We start from the raw sequence: 18,991 nt of genomic DNA, 5'->3' as shown, positions 1-18,991 counted from the left end.
TTTTATAACTTCTACAATATATGTCTGCATTCACTCTCCATGGTGTTACAGACATTTCACCAAAACTCTCTACTTGGTAGTGACTAATTTTTCCCTAAGTTCTAAACAGTAGATGAAAATCCCCACCTGATTCAGGTAATCTCTCTACTCTCTTCTTTCTCAAAACACACTAATCACTTGTTAATAATACCTGAAAAAAAAAGAAGACATATTTTGTGTAACTAGGATTTCCCCCCAAAATTCCCGTGGAGCACATGTTAAAAAGAATATGAGTATCCTGAACTACTTTCTAAATAACTTTCTTTAAAAAGCAGCTTTAATCTCTTAACTCTCTGAGTTGCCATTACTTACCACACAGCAGGGGACCAACAGCCTGTCAGCCCATTATGATTTCCCATTTCTTTGTTTGATTTCCAGCCCTTAAGTTATCACATGACTTAATATGGCACTGCTGTCTTCTTACTAAAAAATAAAAAGATTCTATCAACTTTTATGATTACTAGTGAATTCTTGCCCATCACCTTGGATCAACATCTGTTGTTGTATAAAGAAATAAGAAAACTTGTCTTTTACCCTGCTATCACTAGCACCATAGTGTCCCAATATATCTTGTAGATATCTTGGTGAAAACACATCCCTACTCCCTGTCGGCCCAGTTTCCCTTGCCGCCACACACATTCCTCTATCCAAACCGTCACATAGTAAAACACACAACACAATAATTTTGCCCCAATTGTGAAGATATAATTGCCCACTTAAATATACAAAGCACTTTACCATCCATCCCTTAGGAACATTAATAACAGCCTCTAAATACACAGAGCAATATCTTAACCTCACCTGCCATGGCTTCTCACTCTCTTTTCTTCCTATCTCTCTTTTTCCTCTAGTCTTCTCCTCCTCCTTCAAACATCTCTCTTACCCATCCTTCCTTCTCCTCCAATGACAAGCATCCTTCTATCCTGTACCTGACCCTCACCTGCACTTTTCAAATTCAATGGGAGGTGGTTCCGGTGAAGTCACCTGAGTTCTGAGTACATAAGTATGCAGCTGTCCTTGGGGTAGTGGAATTGGCATCAAAATACAAATAACTTCAGGGCAAAGCACAACAAGTAGCTTTCATATCCTAGAGAAAGCTTTCAAGCCATGTAAAATTGCAAAAGTGATCATGTTCTAATTTCTTCTCCTGCTTGATGCTGAAAAAAGTGATACCCAATACTGTATGAGAAAAAACATTACATAGTACATGTAAAGAAAACAAATTACTCCCAAGGCCAACATAACTTCATACGTAGGCAATTTGTTATAGAGTAACAAAGAGTAAGCAAAGTAGTTTTCTCAGTCGGTTTCCCTTCACTGTAGGCAGCAATTTGAATTTAGAGAGAAATGCTTTAATATCGTATTATTTATCTTTAAATGTATTCTAATAAGAATCTTTTAAAAAGCAAAAATCTAAATATCTGTATAAAAAATGTCATATCTTGTTTAAATGATCAGAATGCACACCTGTGATTATCAATCCTTATTAAATCCTATCAGGAAGCTGAGGGTACAACTGCGACAGAAATCAGTCCTCAACACTTCAGCCTTTGTGACAGTCACATTATTACCCAGTGCCACCATTGTACTTGATGCCGGACCTTAAAAAGTCCCAGCCTTTCTGAACTTCTAATTGTTCCCTAATTTGTTTGTTTTTTTTTTTTTTTTTTTTTTTTTACATCAGAGCCAGTAGTTAATCATGTTAGCCAGCCTAATGAACAATTTTATTTTTCCAAATGCTTTTTATGGGTGGTGGCCATCGCTCATTATTCTACATTTCCTTGGGTGATGGTGGAAGCATTGGTCTGCCACAGAGGAAACTCCTAAAAGGCCTCGACCACTATTATTGCAAATGCCAATGATGTTGCTCCCTGAGTGATGGGAAGCTTCATGAGAATTTTTATGTACTTTTAGAATTAGAGAGATAGGAGGGGAACAACTGAGTCAAACCCAGCATGAAGTTCTAAGTACACTTGGTCCTTGGGGCTATGACTCACCAAGGTGCAATGAGGCAGTGTTAAAGAGTGGGCCATAACCCAGGATTTCTAAAATGCTGTGTCATTCCTCCTTCACAGGCCTTGGCCATACTCCATGTCAGAACCAAATTAAAACTATGCTTTTACCCTGCATAAAATTTCAAATAGTATACTGAATAGGGAGAGTGGGCAGCCGTACCTTGTCCTTCACTTTAATGGAATTCCTTTATGTTTCTTTATATTTAGCTTGATGTTCATTACTGGCTTGCTGTCCAGTGCTTCTACTATGATTCTCCATAGGACTGGTCTCCTTTATCACTCTCACGCTTTTAGCATGAAGCGGGATTGGAATTGCTTTTTCAGCATCTAATGAGATTATCATGTGATTTTTTTTTCTTTCAGTTTCATTATATAGTGGATTATATTGTTGGGTTTTCAGAAATTGAACCATCCCTCTCCCACTAGAAATTAAAAACTACACAGCATAACCTACAGAAGGGATCACATACTGGCCTGGGTACTCTAACCCCACCCGCCCACCCCCCCAAAAAAAGCAAAAAGAGCATGTAAAAAAAAAATCATGCACCCTACAGAACAGATTTTATACTAACTTACACACACAAACATCCCACCAAAAAAAAACAAAAACAAAAACCAAAATACATGCAAGCAAGAAAACACCCCACCCCCAAAATCAAAATAGCATGAAGTAAATATCACTGGTCACTAATACCGTTAAGCATTAATGGCCTCTATTACACAATAAAAGTACAGAGGATAACACAATGGATTAAAAAACAGGATTCGTCACTCTGTTGCATTCAAGAAACACACTCCAGCAATTGAGATAGACACAACCTCAGACTAAGCTGTTGGAAAAGGTTTTCCAAGAAATTGATACTAGAAACAAGATGGTTAGCCATTCTAACATAGAGCAAATCAGACTTTCAACCAAAAGTATTCAAAAGAGAAGGGGAAGGACACTTCATATTCATCAGTGGAAAAATCTACCAAAATGGCATTTCAATTCTGGATTTCTATATCCCAAAGACAAAAGTAGCAACATTTGTGAGAGAAATATTGCTGAAGCTTAAATATCACATCGAACCTGACACATTAATAGTGGGGGGCATCCAATGTGCCATCTCACCAAAGGCAGGTCATTGAGACAGAAACTAGAAAAGAAAACAATAAAAATAGAAGATGTAACTGACACGGGTTTCAATTCATCTGACCTCACTGATAAATACAGAATATTTCACATGAACAAAAAAGTACACAGTTTTTTTTTTTTTTAGTTCTTTTTTTTGGAGCTGGGGACCGAACCCAGGGCCTTACACTTCCTAGGTAAGCGCTCTACCACTGAGCTAAATCCTCAGCCCCAACTTCACAGTTTCTTTTCAGTACCCCATGGAACCTTATCCTAAACTGATCACGCATTCCCTCTCGAAAGTAGCCACAGCAGATACAGAAAAACTGCCATGGATTAAAACAATAACAAAAAGGCAATAAACTCATGGAAATTCAATAGCTTGCAACTGAAGAACCACCTGTTCGGAGACTTGAAAAAAAAAGTGTCCCTAGAATTCACTGGAAATGATGGCATATTATCTCCAAACTTAAGGGACATAAGGAAAGCAGTGCTAAGAGGAACGTGCACATGCAGGACAGAGCGCTTTCATAAAGAAACCAGAGAGACCCCACACTAGCAAGTTCCCAGCACACCTGAAAGCTCTAGAATAAAAAGAAGCAAATACAAATTAAAGGAGGGGACAGAAAGAAATGATCAGACTGGGGATGAGAGTGATCCATCAGAAACAAAGAGAATACAAATATTAACAAAAGCAAGAACTGGTTCCTTGGGAAAATCTATCAGACATACAAACCCTTAAACAGATAATGTAGTAGGTGGAGAGACAGCATCCAAATAACAAAATCAGAAATGAACAGGGAGCCGCATCAATGGACAACTGATGAAAGTCACAGAATCATTAGGTCTCAAAAACCTGCTGTCTACAAAATTAGAATCTCTGAATTAATTGGATGATTGTGTAGATGGATAACACTGAACACAAGTAACCTGAGGTAAGATAAACTATGTTAATTGGTCTACAACCCCTAAAGAGACACAAACAGTAATTATAAGTTTGTTCACTGCAAAATCCATAGGGTCAGATTGATTGAGTGCAGACTTCTACTAAATTTTCAAAGAATTCTCAACCTACTCCAAAACACAGAAACAGAAGGAAAATCACCAAACTGATTCCATGACACCACTGTCGCCCTGACACCGAAATAGCAAAACGATTCAACAAAGAAAGAATTTCAGACGAATTTCCCTTATGAACATTCGTGGAAAAAATAATAGGTAAAATGCTCCAAAACAAAATCCAAGGACATATCAATCCGCCATCCAAGCCATCTACTAGGCTTTCTCCTGAGGATGCAGGAGTGGATCAATTTATGAAAACCCATCAAAGTGATCCACCATATTACCAAACTGAACTGAAAAAAAATATTCTGCCCTCAGCATTTCACATTAATGTGTGAGCTCCCCTTGGATTTACTTTGTGGTAGTTGCATATCATGACATGTATATATATAAATATGTACACATATATTTTAGTAAGGTAACATATTAAATTGTTATATCCTAATATTATAATTTATAACAAATATTAATATGTTATATTAATATTAACATATTGTATTTATACATTAAATTATTATAGTAATATGGTAAATATAATTAATATTAATATATAATGTTACTCTATTAAATTAATACATACTGACATAATATTGTAACTTATATATTACATTAATATGTCAAAATTAATAAGGTAATTATTAATATATATAATATGAATTATTAATATCCACTACTACACAATGGTGTGAAGGTGCTGAATTGAAGAAACAAGGAAAAAAATGCAAGACTATCTCTTTGGATGCTGAAAAAGCCTTTAAAATAATCCATCGTCCTTCCCTAGACCAGGATGTCAGGCACATACCTAATGCAATAAAATACTAAAATAAATACAAAAAATATTACACAAAATGCAATATAGCAGGCCAACCGTTAATATCAAAATAAGGGGGGGAAGCAAAAGGCAATTCGACTAAATTTGAAAATGAGAACAGTCTGCTCATCTCGCAGCATCCTTTCATTAAGGCCTTACATTCCCACCTAGAGCAATAAGAAAACCAAAGGAAGTCGAGGGTATGATATCGGAAAAGGAGAACTCAGTGTATCACCATTCACACATCATATAATAGTGAATATATGTGATCCCAAAGTTTTAACATAAATGACCTACATATGAAAAACAACTTCAGCCAAGTGGACGGATGAAAAATTAAATGAAAATAATCTGTCATGAAAATAATAGGGAGGCTGAGAAGAAATTATGGAAGCAATGCCATTCACAATGGATATATATATGTGTGTATATATATATATATATATATATATATATATATTAAAATATGAAATATAAAATAACTCTAACCTAGCACATCAGAAACATGTCTGTTGTGTATTCCAAGTCTCTGAAGAGAGAAACTGAAGAAGGTAGAAGAAGACAGAAATACCTCCCATGCTCACAAACAGGTAGGATTAAGAGAATCAAAGAGGCCATTTAGTTTTGGGTGAAGATACAAAGTTGCTATCTCACAGTCAGGCGTGACATGGTTGCCAAGGTGCATTCAGGATAAGAGAGAATCTTGCAGTCATGTTTGGAGTCAAAGACGACATCTTGCTGTTTGGGTGTGACATGGTTGCCCAATGGGCACATGTGACATCATTGGCTGTGGAAGCAGGGTCAACCTGAAACATCTCTGGCTTTCTAGCATGCAGATGGTGTCACAATTTCTAAATTACATAAGTAACTGAAAATAACCAGTGTAAAAATCTCTTACAAAGTAATGGCACCCATTACTGGAAAAGGAAATGGCTTTGATGTCTGTAAGATCAAACTGCTCATGCCACACCATTCAGTCAGCCCAAGCATCATGGGATGAGGAGATCTAGATTTAACGTAAACTTTTTATTTTTGGTTCTTTTTTTCGATGCTGGGGACCGAACACAGGGCCTTGCGCTTCCTAGACAAGCGCTCTACCACTGAGCTAAATCCCCAACCCCAAGATCTAGATTTAGAGACTGAATGTTTAATGTTTTCTTCGGAAATTTTAGCGTGCTGGCAACGATTCACTGTTATCAGGAAATATTTGAAGTGGAATACTATGCAGCTATGAAAAATAAGGACATTGTGGAGCTGCGGTCAACTAGATGGAACGAGTTGAGAGACCTAAAACTCCTGTGGGTGAGATCATTGAAGACCTCGAGAAAAAGAAACACTGGGCCTGGGTCACTGAAGACACAGATATCCATAGAAAATACAAGAGACATGACTGAGGAAGAAACAGCTGTGTCTACTGGACTATGGAGCAATGGTTAGAGCCCCTACAAGAGGAGATCTCTATTAACAGAAAATTTGATCCAGAAAAACTGTTGAGGAAAGCTTGTTGAAATTTCCAAACCCAATGAGCCCAAAAAAGAAAACACACAATCTGGTTATTATAATTATAATCTTTAAATGTGTATTGGACAGATCTAACACTATCATAATGTATTAACCAACCATAAAACCCCCTGCTACGTGTGCTTTCTCCAGGCCATATGGATTCTTTACATCATTACTTCCTCCTCTTTTTCTTCTGTCCTCTCCCTTCCCCCTCTTACCCTCTTCTGCCTCTTTACCTAACCCCACAGTCAAAGCTCTAGTACGAACTTTCCCCTCCGGCTATCAGTAATAGGCTCTAGCATTTACTCACCTCGGAAGTGGTTCATATGTGATCACCTGAGTCTTCCTTTGAGGAAGCAGACAAATATCAGGATACAAATTGCATGTGCTGGGGGAAGAGCAAATCCGTATAATGCTTTCCATATCTATCCAGTGGATTCTGAGAAAATGGGGAATATTCTTCCTAAAGACCCAGCTATACTACACCTGGTCTTATATCTGAAAAGACCTCTGCTATACCGCAAGGACATGTATGCCATTATGTTCCTATTGGATTTCTTTATAATGAACAGAAAATAGAAATAAGCCAGATGCCCCTCAACCAAACAATGGCTACAGATAATGTGGTTCATTTACACAATGGAATCCTACCCACATATGAAAAATAAGGACATTGAGAAGCTACAGTCATGCAGATGGAATGAGAAAGTATTGTCCTGAATGTGGTTACTGAGACCCAAAATAACATGTACATATTCACTTAAAAGAGGGTATTAGCCATAAAGTACAGAATTCACACACTAAGATCTACGGAACCAAAGAGAATAAACAAGTAGAAAGGGCCAAAATTTTTTTTTGAATTTCACTCAGAAGGAGGAATAAACTAATGAGAGGAGGCAGATGGAAGGAAAGGATTGTGTGCCTAAGGCGATGCGAAGGGAAATGCGGTTTGAGAATCATTTCTTTGGAGAGACAGGCAAGTGGGAGAGAGGGCCAAGAGAATAAACTGAAACCAACGACTGTGCAGTGTGGGTGCTATCTCTATGATTTCCTTGCAATCTGGGATGGGTGATGCTACCCCTGCATCCATGAGGGTGACATTACTGAGACTCTTAACAGTGGGGATACAGTTACTGAAATGGTCACTTTCTGTAGCCAGTGGACCCATGGTGGAAGGATAAGGAACCAAACCCACCCCCAAAATTTTGACATAGAAATTGCCTCCACCATAAGAAACACAGGGACAGAAATGGAACAAGAAATGAGGGAATGACCAAAGGATAATTGGCCAGATGTGAACCTTATGCTATGGGCAAATGACAAACACTGACATTATTAATGGTACTTTCATGTGTTTGAAAACGGGAGGGTAGCATTATTGTCCTCTGCAAGGCTCCACCAAGCAGCTGACTGACACAGAAGCAGAGGCACACGGCCAAATATCGGACGGAGCTCAGTGATTCTGACTGAAGAGCTGAAGGAAGGACTGAGAGAGGTAGTGGAGCACAGTGGTCTTCACGTGGGTTCACTAAACCCGTCGCCTGTCTGTGGATCCTGTTCTCCTACCCGGGCTGTGTTTTCAGTACCTGGTGGGAGACAATGAATCTAGTTCTCCAAAGACTTGATGTGCCAGGGGAGAGGGTGCAACAAGAGGGGTCCTACACCCTGTCAGAGAAGAAGGAGAGAGTATAGAATGAGGGACTTTAAATGGTGGGAGCCTGGAGGACTGTGGTGAAAGGGCAGCGTTCAGAATATTACCTTTTGAATAGATGCAACCATTCTAGCAACAGGCGCTGGCATGACATCACTGGGACGGGGGCGTGACATCATGGGTGTTGGGCATGACATCGTGTGGGTCGGGCATGACATCATGGGAGTGGGACATGACCTAATGGGGGTGGGGGCATGATATCATAGAGATGGGGTCATGATATCATGGAGCTTCATGGAAAATAGTTGAAACTAGAAAAAAAAACAAAAAAACAAAAACAAAAAACAAAAAAACAAAAAAAAAAAAAAAAGAACAGCCTGAGAGGGAGCTGCAACCATAGACACAAACATGGCACGCGTTTACCTATGGATGGTATCAGCTGTGAGATAAATCTTATTCTATCTACAATCCACAAATGGAGAGAGGACACAGGAAAAGTGAAGGACTGTGAGGGGAAAGCATTGACCTCTCTGAAAGGAAAACTGGAACAGATTCTGTGGGTGAGTGAGGGCGACTGAGGACATGAGCAGAAGTTCAGTGGGGAAGGAGGGATAGCGCAGTGCAGAGATAACCGGCCAGAGTTAGGGGACATGCAGGTCAATGCAGAAACTCAATGGATGCACTGGTTAATTCATGGCATCTAGAGGGCAACTTTCGGAGGATGTAATCTAATAGAGAATGAAGAATCCGAAACTTCAATCCTTTGAAATCAATCAAGTAGGACCTCATGGTTGAGGATGGGTCACATTCAATAGAGTCTGTTTCTGAGGAGGTCAAATGGAGATCCCTGAACAACAGACCGATGCTGGAACAGAGATTATAAAAGCTCAAGCAAATGAGGCCTTCCTGGTACGTTAAGCCTCCATCGATGTAAATGCACCCAAAAACCCCTTCCCCCTCTCCAAGATTTGTGTTGCCCTTATTCAACCTGAGTAAAATATATGCACACAGCGCGTCCCTGAATACCTTCTAAGAGACTTGTGACACTGAATACCTTGGAGCAACTACAAAACTCACTTGCAGGCAGACCAATATTCTGTTGACTGACTAAATCCTGGGGCCAATTCATCCTTTTGCACCTAAACACTCTAGGAAGCATACATCAGATATGTGTGTGTTTGTGTGTGTGTGTGTGTGTGTGTGTGTGTGTTAGTCATGAACAAGCTAACCATCCATACACATAGACTGTCCGGATTGCTTTACTTTTTGGAAGGTTGACAAATCTTTCTCTTGTCCTAAGAAAAGACCACCCTGGTTCTCAACTCTCTCTGAGAAGATAGATAGATAGGTTGAGTGATTTTCATGTATGAGGAGTCTGTCCTAGTGAAAATTGCTTTCATGGATACAATAACCCTTGAAAAACAGGTCTCAATATTTACTTTCCTTAGTCTGTGATCCCTTGCGGGGATTAGTCCATTATTATTATTATTATTATTATTATTATTATTATTATTGTCATCATCATTATATTATTATTATTATTATTATTATTATTCCAGAATTATTCCATTATATTATTGTCTGCACTGTTACTAGTTTGCTAATATAGGGAGGAAGATTATGGTTCGTGTGTGTCTAATTGGATGGCCATGTTTTAGTTCTTGAAAGTGAAAGTTTTATTTACATGTTCCCAAGAGCAAATAACATGCAAATACAGAAAGTTCCTTGGTCTTCTACATGACACCCTCACGTAGTCCTCTGATCTATTTGAGAAACAGAATTTAGACGAGCAATCAAAAGGTTGGTGACCAAAGACCTAAGTTAGGGAGAAATAAGACAGTTTTTCACAATGTTTCAGGCTTTGGAGATTGGTAGACATTAAAAAACCATCTTTTCATTCATAGCAGGAATAGTCAAAATTATTAAATAATAGTAGGGTGAAAATATTAACCACACATGTACGCTGACTTATTTAAATTCCCATATTTCGTCTCTGGAACATTATATATTCTCTTTCAGGTTCTTCTTGAAATTCTTTGAAAACGTGGAAACCAGTAAGTGTTTATCTGTACACATTCATAAAGCATGGCTGTCGCTCTAGGACACGATTGTCAAGAGACAGAGCGACTTTCTTGCCAAAGGAATAAATCTTCATGTTCACGGAGACAGTTTCGGTCTTAGGTGCAGATGTTTAAAATCCCCTGAGAATGCTTCCTACAGCTACTGTTTCCTATATGTGGTAATATCCTAGGATGTGGGTTTGTTCTTTGCATTTTGTTTCAAGATCTACAAGAAAGTTTCAATTACGTATACTATTTGGAGATGTTGTCTTTTATCATTTCTATTGATGTATTCTGGGTTGTAGACACTCAGGCATTTTCTGATCCATCTCTCACAGCAGGGGCTGAAAATGAGATGACTCTTCACCAGGAATAAAGGAAAGAAGACAGGTAAGGTAATAGAGAACTCCCTGATGTATTTATTCCTTGTGGATCTGAGATGACTGTTGTCATCAACCTGTATAGATAAACTTTAACTTTACAACATAGTACACTCCCATGAGTTTAAACCTTTGTACTTTTCATTTTGTAAATATTTGCAATAAAGAGAGCTTTCAAAGTAATAAAGTTGTGTGATGTGTGTAACTCTTTTAACTGATTACCTTGTATAACTTAATAGAATATATAAATGGTTTTCCTTCATGTTGAATGTAATAAAGACAGTGACTCTTCTATCAATATATGTAGTAATTTTGGCCTCTATAAAATTTAATATGTACATATCTTTCCTAAAGATCGACCACAATTACTTCTGAAATACTTCCTATACTTACTCAGTGTTGTTTCCTAAACATTGACTTTAAAATGCATTCAGCAGAATAGATATTGAGGTGGATGGAGGGAGGGAGGAAACTGAATGGGAGAGGAGGTAGAGAAGGGAGTGTGTAGGAAGAATTAGGTATAGTGGGTTTTTAGGAATAAGGTATAGTGGTTTTGGAGGAATTAGTTATAGTGAATGCAGGGAAAAGGGAATGGAAATCACAAGTGTGGGGTGCACATCTCTAGGAAGTGCCAAAAACCTGGGAAAGGGAAATCCCCAGGGCGTCTATTGGGGTAACACTAGCAATGGGGATACAGATTAATAATTTGCCACTTCTGTAGCCACACATGTCTCCCAGGGATGTTACAAGAAAAAAAAAAAACACGCACAAAACCTTCAATCCAAAATGAACACAGCCTACAACCTTCAGAGACAAAGATAGATAGAGCAGACATGGAAGGAATGTACAAACAATGGTTAGCACAGATTGAGATCTACCCTGTGGGCAATCACTGATCGGTGACACTATTAAAGATACCTATCATGCTTGCGTACAGTATCCTAGCATAACTGTCCTCTCAGTGACTCCATCCCACAGCTGAGAGAAACAGGTGTAAAGATTCACCACCAAACATTAGCTGGAGCTTGGGGAGTCTTTAAAAAAAAACAGGTGAAGAATAGATGCCCAGATAATATGAGGGACTCCACAGAAGGACCTATATTGTCAACTCAAGGGGACTGTTGTGATTTTCCAAAGACTGAACCACCAACCAGAGAGTGAACTTGGACTGAACCTGAGCCCCCAGGACATAGGAAGGAAATGTGTAGCTTTTTTCTTTTTATGGATTCCCCCGACAATGGGTGTTGGTGTACGCTGAAGATGGGATGTAAAGTGAAAAAATAAATAAATGAAGTTTAAAGACACAGATGTCTCATCTATAGACAACTTATTTGGGAAAGCCCAATTCTAGTTGTTCGGTACCCACATGAAGACAAAGCCTGTGGAGTGCCTATGCCCTTAGAGTCCATAATAATTTTCATTCTGTTCTTCCATCAGAGTTCCAAGCTCCACCCAAGGTTTGGCTAGGTGATGTCTCTTACTGTCTGATTCAGCAGCTTAGTGGAGTCTCTCAGAGGGAAGCCATGCTAGACTCCTTTCTGCAAGCATAACGGAGTGTCATTAATAATATCAGGGATTGGAACTCATCCATGGGGTGGTTCTCAATCTGAACTAACCATTGGTTAATCATTCCACTCTATCTGCTCTATGCACTGCCCTTTCATTTCTTGTGGTCAGAATAAATTTTGGGTCAAAAGTTGGTGTCTCTATCATTCCTTTTGGTTTGCTCTCTGGCTACAGGAGATGGCTTCTTCAGGTAGATATCACTGAGGCTGTGAGTCTCAGCTAAGGAAACACCATTGATTCATGGGCATCTCTTACCCCAGCGCTCTGCCTCTTTCTGGATATGACCTCTACCTCCCCACCGCTATCCATCTAGGCTGCTGTGTCTGTCCTCTGTAGCAGATGATGGGATCACAGAGACTATATATTCAAGCGGGGGAGATACCTGCGGGGTCCCCTCTTGCTCAGAGGAGACAGGGCTAGAGGAAGGATTGTGAAAGAGATGAACTGGAGGGTGGCAGTGTGCAGTATGTAAAGTGAATAAATAAACAAATAAATATGAAAATAACTAAGTCTACTTGAAATTAAGAAGCAGGTGTGTGTGTGTATGTGTGTGTGTGTAAGTAAACTTGAAGGTAAGAGCAGTTGTGCATGTGTCTGTGTGTGTGTGTGTGTGTGTGTCTCTGTGTGTGTGTAACTAAGTAAACTTGAAGGTAAGAAGCAGGTGTGTGTGAGTGTGTAAGTAAGAAACTTGAAGATAAGAGCAGTTGTGCATGTGTCTGTGTGTGTGTCTGTGTGTGTATATACATATATATATATGTATATATATGTATATATATACATATATATATATATATATATATATATATATATATATATATCATGGCAAAAAGCAGGTGGGTGTGTGTTTAATATTAACTTATCACTTTTGAGAAAACAGTGGTCTATGCAGAAGACAGGACAGCTTAGGCACTATATTAAGAAAAAAATGGTGTTTGTTGAAGATGAAGAAATGATTCGGTGATTAATAGCATTATCTGTTCTTCCAGAGAACCCAGTGCCAATCCACAGCTCCCGAGTGACAGCTCACAAGTGGATGTAATTTCAGCATCACGGAATCTCAAACCCTCTTCAACCTTCTGGACACTAGGCATGGATGTGTTGGACATGTGAACAAGCAGGTAAAAACCTTACATATGTACAACAAAAAGTATAAAAACAGAAGAGAATTTCCTGGTTGACATAATTTGATTTTCGTGAATATTCATAGTGATGATCACAGTCAAATACACACTTTATTAATCTATAATATCCAGAATATCCTAGTAAGAGCACCAGTGGAAGGGGAAGCCCTGGGTCCTGCTAAGACTGAACCCCCAGTGAACTAGTCTATGGGGGGAGGGCGGCAATGGGGGGAAGGTTGGGAGGGGAACACCCCTAAGGAAGGGGAGGGGGGAGGGGGATGTTTGCCCGGAAACCAGGAAAGGGAATAACACTCGAAATGTATATAAGAAATACTCAAGTAAATAAAAAAAATCAAAAAAAAAGAGTTCTAATTATGTCAATATGTGACATATGATATAGGCAAAAAGTAATAAAGTTAATTTAATGGTCAAAAAAATAATAATAAAAAAATCTATAATGCAATCAAAGCAACCAAAAGTTAATGATCACATGAGTCACTTAAAATCTATTTATTTAGAATAATTGTAATAAAAATTTGCAGTAATAAAATTAAAATTATATTAATATAGAAATTAATAAACATTAATATTCTCATATAGAGCTAAAAATAATACTTTCCACATATTTGTTTGGCTTTTATAAATATTGCAGTTTGTGGTTAGTTTGTTGTTGGTTTTTGTAGGAGTTTATTTCCAGATATTAGCCCATAAACTCTATAAACTCATGCAGAATACACTACAGGAACTTAGGCTCTCTTGTGTTGAATCCAGGAAGATTGCTATCTGTTTTCCTTCTTGTCTGATCAATTTTCTCTACGTACATTGCAAGGATATTCCTTGTATTCTTCCAGTTCTGTCAAGGTGATAGCTGATAGCTGATAACTGTAGAATATTTAATTTTTGAAGATCATTTTTGAAGCTATTTCCTGATGTCTGCACTATCAATGTCGTAGATTTTCAAATGTGTGGCCAAATGAACAGCTTTTCAGGGAATAAACATGCATTATAACTACTATTGTTTTCACTTTTTGAAAGAAGAAATCAGAAAAGGATGGTGTTTGGGGTAAGGGACCCTGTGGAGGAAAACAGGAAGGTTGACAGCATTTGAGACGTAAATAAATTAATAAAATAAATAAATACAAAAATAATGCAGAATTAAAACTATACAGGAAAATCAGATTTAATTGATAGTTAACATTATGGTTTTATATCGTAACCTAATTCCTGAATTTTATATACTTTAATCAATCTAATGACTAATTCTCAAAAAATCAGAAAATTGAAAAAAAATGTTAAAAGTAACACAGTAGGTTGACCAAATCAATACAACAATATTTCTAGAACTGTACACTTTCTATGCCCATATACAATCCAGTTATTACATATCTTACGTTATTCTATTCTGTGATAATTCCTTACTTTTTTTATCTTCTGTGACCACACTTTTGTAGATAAATACTTACTTTGCTAGAATGTCTCTGAATTTGGATTTGCCCAGTGGTTTTTCTCTTTTAGGTTGAGATTATATGTACTTGACACAGATACCACAAAGTGTTTCTTGCTTTGCTTATCGCAGTTAAGCATTAGGAGGATGCCTGTCATCTTTACAACACCCAATTATTGATCAATGTAATCATTTTAAATTATTTTACTTTCGTAGTTAAAATATTTTAATGTATTTTCTTTTCTATTTCCTTTTAAAGTAATAGAAGCTATAGGAGAATTACTTAAAGCCTATGGAAAGAATGTGTGTCTCTTCAAAACTTTAGGCTTTGTTTTCAGGTTCTCGGTCATTTTTTTTTTTTTTTACCAACACTTTGACCTGAATGGTCCTAATTGCATGTACATAGATTCAGAAAAATGAGTCAATGGAGAATATAATTATTGTCTTTCTGTTTAGGTGACTCATGCATAAAACATTACTGTAGTTTTAGTGTCATGGTAATTTTTTTAATGTCTTACATATTTTCAGCACACTTTAATGGAATTTTATTTTTGTTTCATTATACCAACAAAGACTCAAGATTCTAATTTTGTTATTTTATTTTCTTGTTGAATAGCGACCTGAATCTAATTATCTGACACTAGCTGAATTTATATTTGTATTCTGTCACTTGTAAACCTACTTCAATTCCTGTGTGTATGTGTGTGTGTGTGTTTGTGTGTGTGTGTTTGTGTGTGTATGTGCTTTCCTTAAACTATGATATTGATGTTGAGGATCACCTGGTTGAAGTTCTTTTCTACCATCCTATAGAAATCAAACAGTGGATGAAAGACTACTCCTGTTCCGAAATCATAAGCCCTGAGTGCCCAGAACTGACATATGAATTGACCAAATGGTACCGAAAGCAGAGGCTAACAATTCACTGTTCTGAGAACTACTTAGCAAATCCAGTCCAATGCAATGAATTGACATGTACTGAGGAATATGGAATTGTAGCATAATGAGCTGAGATCATTTACAAACAATTATTGGAAGATTTCCAAATAGCTAAGAATGGATACAGAGAATTTTCAAGGCTCCTGAGACATTAGCATGTGGTTTAAACTCTGCCCAGAGGAAAACATTTAAGTACTGGACTAATCTACTGAAGTAATTTAGTAGCAAGCAAACATTACAATTGTTTACAATTAAGCATGGTGGTGAATAAAGAGAACACTCTAAAACAAAGTTGTGTTTCTTAAAGTGTGTTTCAAGACTGCAAGAAAGAGCACAGTGGTTTTATTTTCTTTCTTTCACAGACTTTGGACATTTGTGAAAGAGCACTTTGGAATCCTTAATTTCCTATTTATTATCAGAACTTTCTTCAAACCCAGAGTTCTTCTCAGTGTTGTCTTGACTTCTTGGTTCCTTACGTTATAGATGGTGGGGTTCAGCATGGATATCACTGTGTTATGGAAGATGACCAAGAATTTATCAACTACTTGTGGGTGGTTAGATTTGGACCTCAAGTAGTTCTGTCCCAACCCTACAAAGACAACCTATTCCCCCTGAAAGAATTGCCATATTGGCACATACCTCATGACTCATTTGGGTTGCAAAGTGAAGTAGGGCCATACAGTGGACAAAGGCCATGGCTGCTAATAGGCAGCACTCAGTTATACCAAACAGTGTGAAAAAAAGTATCCGTGTTGCACATCCCTCATGAGAGATTTCTCAGATCTCACTTACAAGGGTCTCCATATCTTGGGTATGACAGAGCCAGTATAACCAATTTCCAGGATACTTAAGTTTGCCAGAAAGAAGTACATGGGGGTGTGTAGAAATGGACTAGTGTAGATAGCAAAGGGTATGAGAGCAGAATGAGGGTGAACAGGAGGAAGCATTCTCCAGGAACCTCAAAATTCTTGGCAATTGCAAAGCATTTGACAGTCAAGCCCTTTTACTGCAACAAAGAGCAATTGACACAATTGACACTCATCATTCTTGCAGATGAGAGATATTAATTTTTTAATACTTTTACGAAACATTGAGCCTCGTGTCCAAACATTTACAAAGATAGTGCAAACTTTTAGTCCTGGCACTAATGAAGCTCAGGCAGAAGGTTTACCATGGGTCTGAGTTCACTTTCACATGCTGTATAAGCAATCATTGAAATTAAGGAAAAGAAAACCTTGACTGTATCACAATTTTTTACCCATTCTTATCCTTAACTAGTTATAAATGTTATTCAGAAAAACAGATCAACCTACTCATTTCTATGCTTTCGTGTTGCCACAGGTATAGTCTCTCCAACCACCCTGTGTATGTGTTGGGCCCCGATTATCCTCTAATTGCTATTATGAATATTCAAACCCACACAATAAAGGTATCGTCTCCACAAGACTCATTATTTTTGAAGATAAAGTAAAATCAAATAATCATTTGATAAATAAATGATTACGGGTTTTAATACAGAGAATGAATGGCAAGGCACATCTCGATGTCTGCACAGTAACGAGGTCATCAGAGAAGATTTTTAAGATGTGTAAAGTGCGCCATGAAAGTCAAGAAGGATCAACCAAGCAACACCATACCCCTTCATGCCACAACCTTCAATATGACAGCTGGTATTTGTAACTTAATAGTTCCTGTCTCTTTATAGAACTTGTTTTCTTAGCAGGAGTATCACTGAATAGGTATTAAATTTCAGATTTCTTAATATTGTTCATGATATTGTATCAATCAGACTATTGATGTAAATAAATTAAAAAAAGAAGAAAAGATGCAGTGTCTTAATATTTAGTCCAAATTAACTTGAAATTCCTAAATCCTCTCCCTCAGTCTCTTGAATGTGAGTATTCTAAGAGCAAACATGGTGCCTGGCTTGATTTGAATTTCTTCGTATTCTTTCATCTCAACATCTTAGAATTCCACCAAACTACCTGTATTTCTGTACATATAGTGTTTATACAGTTCATTCCTCTTTGCTCACTTTTGCATATGGCACCTGCTGTGTTCTTGGTTGGTTACTTACATGGAAAACTATTCAGTTCCAGCTCTGCCTTGTTTGTTTTCAGATATCATCCTTCTCTTCTGTCTATAGTTACACTCTGTTTTTCACAGTGTAACTGCTAAAGTAGCTGTTAGCACTGTGGTAGTAACTACTTTTCATCTTGTTCACATTGTAGCCTTATATGGAGACTGAGTATGGACTGCAAAGTTCTTATCATTATGTTTACCATCCTTACCAATCTGTGACCTCTCATGTTATCAGAAGCTCCAGTGTTTAGCTTACTTTGGATCCCTGGGCATTTTGCCTCTCCCTTCCCATTATATCTTCTGAAGTTCAGTCTCATGTCCCTCAAATATTGGAACGTGGGAAAATCCTTTTTCTCCCAGTCTGATATTTTTTCCCTTCAAATGAGATGGCCTTTCCTGTTTTGTGGAGTGCATATGTCTTTACTGAAGTTTGTGTTTTCTTGCCAAAAAATACACCACTTTTTCCTGACAAGAGTAGAGTAGGAGATATCACCAGCCTTTTAGGCTCTCTCTCTATTCACTTGATATAATGAAATGTAAGAAGTATGTGAGTAGATCAGCACATGGTTGATCCACAAATCAAATGTGGGTTTCAGTATTTCCAGGTGAAAAATAAGTAAACATGCTACCTATGTTCATAAATAGCATGTAAGACACACACCCACATGCACACACACACACAAACACACACACACACACACTCACTTGTATTCCACATACACATGTGTGCCTATATATTCATGCAGAGACAGAGTCACATAGAAAAACAATAGAGAAAGAGCACGTAGAGATTGTACATGAATTAAAATGTTAGTATAAGCAACAGTGAAAGATAACAGTATTTGTTTACATCCATCCAAGAAAAATATGTATTCCCCATAAATTTTCTTCTGTGTGAAGAAGTTAATCGGGTGTGGAATGGTTGTCAGCTACATGGGTCATGAGCATGTGTACATGTCTACCCTCAAACATTTTAAGTTTTCCTTTGTGTACACTCTATTTTGGGGAATTTCTCACCATAATACATAATTTTCGTATCTATTCACTAATTGATCACTAGATTAATTTTCTCTTGGTGATAATGAAAAACACAGCTTCCCAAAACAACAACAACAACAAAAAGATAAACAATCCATTGTTTTCTTATGGGGGCAGGGGACATAGTCAGGTATAGTAGCTTATTAGATCTATTAGATTAGATCTGACCCAT

This window comes from Rattus norvegicus, chromosome Y, assembly GCF_021556685.1.
Source record: "Rattus norvegicus strain SHRSP/BbbUtx chromosome Y, alternate assembly SHRSP_T2T, whole genome shotgun sequence".
NCBI classification, from domain to species: Eukaryota; Metazoa; Chordata; class Mammalia; order Rodentia; family Muridae; genus Rattus; species Rattus norvegicus.
The sequence above is the reverse complement of the archived record's forward strand: the minus strand, read 5'-3'. Positions refer to the sequence as shown.